Here is a 5,861-nt window from a genome sequence, read left to right on the forward strand (position 1 = left end):
GTCTTTAGGGACTCGAAAAACATCTCGAACAGCGACCAGCTCTCGCTTCATCATGACAGTCAGTTTTAGCTTTCTCCACTGAGGTGCTCGACCCAGCTCAACCGGGGCACAATCGCAGTGGTTCTCCTAGTGCTACCTTAGCCGATATAGCGGAACGTAAGGCACCAAAACATAGGAGCCGGGCAAACCCAACTATTGACCCAAGACATGATTCGAAGCTGATGCATATAATGCTATAAGTTCGGGGTGCCGCACTTGTTAAAGTATTCGGACTTCTCACACCATATTGAGGGGTACTAAAGCCCCTGGCGTATTTTGGCTGTACCAATGTGTACGAGTGCAACATGTCGTTAAGGAACATAAGGAAAAAGGGTAATGCAAAAATAGACGAAAGCTATGCATTGTTTATTAAGAAGGTGTGCAATCAAGGCAGAACGATACAAGTAATGCGATAAGTGGAAGGTTGGACTAGTTAACATGTCCGTTCCAGGGGCAAGCTGCGGAATAGTATGCGGAACGGGTATACTGCTCACGATAGAGACCACCTGGGAGTTCCGTAGTGCGGCGTGGCTTGTCTGCTTCCCTGGTTCTTGCATCGTTTGTGCGGCAATTGAACTGCCGAACAGGCCTTCCGAAGGATGAAGTCCTGAAAGTAAGAGAAAATTAAAAAATCGGCAGCCCCTGCTACGGTTTAAGCCATGTATTGGGCGTGCCGTGATGGTGCCCCTCCCCCTGTACCCATGGTATCTCTAGAGCGTAGTTATGAACGCGAAGTACTGGCGTCGCCTTTTTGCGAGGGTTGGGGTTGGGGCCGCATTGCTACGCCTGCTCGGATCGTGCCAGACGGTCTTGTTGTAGGTTACTCCGGGCGCGCTTGACGGTGTCCGCCCATTTAGTGGCCGGACTTGAGAACTGCCTGGAGAGGCTGCTTTGAACTTCCGCTACAAGGGCCACCGTGTGCTCCTCCGTTCAGAGGGAGCGTTCGGTGTTTCCATTGACCGTAATTACTCCTCGAGGGCCTGGCATCTTGAGCTTAAGGTATGCATAATGTGGTACCACATTGAACTTAGCAAATGCGGTTCGCCCGAGCAGTGCGTGATAGCCACTGCGAAACGGGACTATGTCGAAGATTAACTCATCGCTTCGGAAATTATCCGGAGATCCGAAGACCACTTCAAGTGTCACTGAGCCTGTACAGTTGGCCTCTACACCTGGTATTACGCCTTTAAAGGTCGTTTTGGTGGGCTTAATCCTCGAAGGATCTATGCCCATTTTCCGCACTGTATCCTGGTAAAGCAGGTTCAGGCTGCTGCCGCCGTCCATAAGGACTCTAGTGAGATGAAATCCATCAATAATTGGGTCTAGAACCAATGCGGCGAATCCGCCATGACGGATGCTAGTGGGACGGTCCCTTCGATCATAGGTGATCGGGCAGGAGGACCATGGGTCGAACTTTGGGGCGACTGGCTCTACCGCATATACGTCCCTTAACGCACGCTTCCGCTCCCTTTTGGGGACATGGGTTGCGTATATCATGTTCACCGTCCGCACTTGTGGGGGGAAACCCTTCTGTCCACTGTTGTTCAGCGGCCGGGGCTCCTCGTCGTCATCGCTATGCAGCCCCTTGTCTTCATTTTCGGCATTTAACTTGCCTGCCTGCTTGAACACCCAACAATCCCTGTTGGTGTGATTGGCCGGCTTTTCGGGGGTGCCATGTATCTGGCACAAGCGGTCGAGTATACGGTCCAAACTGGACGGGCCCCTAGGATTCCTTTTGAATGGCTTTTTCCGCTGACCGGATTTAGAGCCTCTGAATCCGGCATTAACTATCATGTCCTCAGCATTGTCGCCGTTAATGCGGCACTTCTGCTTGTTGCGACGTGACCTGCCACTAATGTCCCTGGTGTCCGAATTACCAGGGTTCTTGGTCATATTGTTGCTACGAGCAAGCCAGTTGTCTTCTCCCGCGCAAAAGCAGGTCATGAGTGTCGTGAGTGCTGCCATAGATTTCGGCTTTTCCTGTCCAAGGTGCCGGGCCAGCCACTCCTCACAGATATTGTGCTTGAAGGCTGCTAGGGCCTCAGCGTCCGTACAGTCGACTATTTGATTTTTCTTTGTTAGGAACCGTGTCCAGAATTGCCTCGCCGATTCCTCTGGCTGGTGAATTACGTGACTTAGGTCATCGGTGTCTGGGGGTCGCACGTAAGTGCCCTAGAAATTGTCGAGGAATGCGGCTTCCAGGTCCTCCCAACAACTGATTGATCCTGTTGGCAAGCTGTTAAGCCAATGCCGAGCTGGTCCTTTAAGCTTGAGTGGGAGGTATTTGATGGCGTGGAAATCATCGCCACGGGCCATGTGGATATGAAGGAGATAATCCTCGATCCATACCGCAGGATCTGTTGTGCCATCATATGATTCGATGTTTACGGGTTTGAAACCCTCGAGGATTTGATGATCCATTATTTCGTCTGTAAAGCAGAGTGGGTGTGCGGTGCCTCTGTACTGGGCTATATCGTGACGTAGCTCCAATGAGCCTTGTCTACTGTCTTCGGCCCCGCCGAATTTGTGGCCGGCGTGACGGTTACCGTCTCGAGCTGTGGGGCGCCCATGCGATCCGTAGATCGATCTTGTTTGCCTTGCCTTGTCCTCCAACATGTCTCGTAAGTCTGGCGCATATTCCCGTGCCTTGGTACGGGGTGCGGCTTGAGTGGAGGGTCAAAAGGCCTCTCTGTCGCGACCACAAGGTGGTCGGTCGGCCGCATCAAGTGCTTCCTCCTTTAATTGGGGTAGCAACCTGCGCTTTGGGTAGCTCTTGGAGGGGCGTTCGAGTTTATGCTCTTCGGCCGCAAGGACTTCAGTCCATCTGTCGACTAGCAAATCTTGATCAACCCTAAGTTGTTGTTGTTTTTTCTTGAGGCTTCTTGCCGTGGCCATAAGCCTACGTTGAAAATGCTTTTGCTCGGCGGGATCCTTTGCATTCGCCTTTTGGCGATATCCTGAAGTCACTGAAGTCTCTCTCTCTTTATCCATAAGCCTGCTTGATTAATATTGATGATATGGGTAGTACAAGAGTAGATCTACCACAAGATCGAGGAGGCTAAACCCTAGAAGCTAGCCTATGGTATGATTGTTGATGTGTATGTTGTCCTACAGACTAAAACCCTCCGGTTTATATAGACACCGGATAGGGTTAGGGTTACATAGAGTCGGTTACAATGGTAGGAGATCTTCATATTCGTATCGCCAAGCTTGCCTTCCACGCCAAGGAAAGTCCCTTCCGGACATGGGACGGAGTCTTCAATCTTGTATCTTCATAGTCCAGGAGTCCGGCTGAAGGTATAGTCCGGCCATCCGGACACCCCCTAATCCAGGACTCCCTCAGCCACCAAAAGGTGCGTCTTTTTATCTTTGGATCTTTTGAAAGGTCCAACCATATCAAGCCCCCAGACTACAAACGGCCATGTAATTGGAATTATCCGCAATTCCTGAGCCGGCATGTGCGCCCGTCGTGCGAATTTTTGACACCCATCGCACCTACTGACCAGATCCTCCGCATCAGCGTGAGCCGTTAGCCAGTAAAAGCCATGACGGAAGGTGGCCACAAGAGACTTTGAACCGGCATGATGGCCACAATCTCCTTCATGGATGTCACAAAGAATTTCTTGACCTTCCTTAGGAGAGACATAGCGTTGAAACGCCCCGGTGACACTGCGATGATACAACTCACCATTGGAAATTGTCATTGACTTAGACCGCCGGGTCATCTGTCTAGCCAAGGTCTCATCCTCCGGCAACTCACCCAGGGTCATATAAGCCAAATACGGCACTGTCCAATCTGGAATGACATTAAGAGCCGCCACCAATTGTGCTTCCGGGTCTGGAACAGCCAAATCTTCCTTTGTAGGCAACTTGACAAAAGGTTTATGCAGAACATCTAAAAAAGTGTTAGGCGGCACCGGCTTACACTGAGATCCCAACCGGCTTGAAGCATCAGCTGCTTTGTTCTTTCTGCGGTCAATGTGCTCCACTTGATAACCCCTGAAGTGTCCAGCAACAGCGTCAACCTCACGGCGATAAGCCGCCATGAGAGGATCCTTGGAGTCCCACTTGCCTGATACTTGCTGAGCCACCAAATCTGAGTCGCCAAGGCACCTTACCCGGCTTAAACTCATTTCTCTAGCCATTCGAAGACCATGGAGTAAGGCCTCATACTCAGCTGCGTTGTTAGTACAAGGAAACATCAACTGCAACACATAACAAAATTTGTCACCTCGAGGGGAAGTTAAAACAACTCCAGCCCCCGAGCCTTCCAATTGCCTGGACCCATCAAAATGAATCGTCCAATATGTGTTGTCTGGCTTCTCTTCATGTATCTGCAACTCTGTCCAATCGTTAATGAAGTCCACCAGTGCTTGAAATTTGATGGCAGTACATGGCACATACTTTAAACCATGAGACCCAAGTTCAATGGCCCACTTGGCGACTCGTCTCGTGGCTTCTCTATTTTGAATAATATCTCCTAAAGGAGCAGAGCTAACCACAGTGATAGGATGACCCTGAAAGTAATGCTTAAGCTTCCGGCTCGCCATGAACACCCCATAAACAAGTTTTTGTCAATGTGGATATCTCTGTTTGGACTCAATGAGCACCTCACTGACGTAGTAAACCGGCCGTTGAACCGGATATTCCTTGCCAGCCTCTTTGCACTCTACAACAATGGCCACACTGACAGCACGTGTGTTAGCAGCCACATATAACAACAGTGGCTCCTTATCAATGGGAGCAGCAAGAACCGGCGGCTCAGCAAGCTGTCTTTTCATATCTTCAAAGGCAGAGTTAGCAGCATCACTCCAGACAAAATCATCCGTCTTCTTCATCATTTGATATAACGGCATAGCCTTCTCACCTAACCGGCTTAAAGCTGCAACACGACCTGCCAGCCGATGAACGTCATTGATGCACGCCAGCTTAGCCAAAGACGTAATCGCCTTCATTTTCTCCGGGTTAGCCTCAATGCCTCTGTTAGACATCAAAAAACCCAAAATCTTTCCCGTTGGTACTCCAAAAACGCACTTGGTTGGGTTAAGCATCATCTTGTAGACCCGGAGGTTATCAAAGGTTTCCTTCAGATCATCTATCAAGGTCTCCTTCTCTCTGGATTTCACCACTATATCGTCCACATAAGCATGAACATTACACCCAATCTGATTGTGAAGACAGTTCTGCACACACCGCTGATAAGTCGCCTGGGCACTCTTAAGCCCAAAAGGCATGGACACATAGCAAAAGGCTCCAAATGGAGTAATGAAAGTTGTCTTCTCCTGGTCCTTAACCGCCATCTTGATCTGATGGTAACTAGAATAAGCATCCAAAAAGCTCGAATGCTCACAACCTACCGTAGCATCAATGATTTGATCAATACGAGGAAGAGCAAAAGGATCAGCCGGACAAGCTTTGTTTAAATCCGTGTAATCCACACACATACGCCAGGTGCCGTTCTTTTTAAGCACAAGCACCGGGTTAGCCAACCACTCTGGATGAAAGACTTCAATAATGAATCCGGCTGCCAAAAGTCGGGCCACCTCTTCTCCAATAGCCTTGTGCCTTTCCTCGTTGAACCGCCGAAGAAACTGCCTGACCGGCTTAAACTTTGGATAAATATTGAGAGTGTGCTCAGCGAGTTCTCTCGGTACACCTGTCATGTCAGAAGGCTTCCATGCAAAGATGTCCCGGTTCTCACGGATGAACTCGTTGAGCGTGCCTTCCTATTTGGGATCCAAATTAGCACTGGTAATAAATTGTTTGGATGAGTCGCCAGGCACAAAATCAATCATCTTGGTATCGTCAGCTGACCTAAACTT

The sequence above is a fragment of the Triticum dicoccoides genome, chromosome 6A (genome assembly GCF_002162155.2).
Source record: "Triticum dicoccoides isolate Atlit2015 ecotype Zavitan chromosome 6A, WEW_v2.0, whole genome shotgun sequence".
NCBI classification, from domain to species: Eukaryota; Viridiplantae; Streptophyta; class Magnoliopsida; order Poales; family Poaceae; genus Triticum; species Triticum dicoccoides.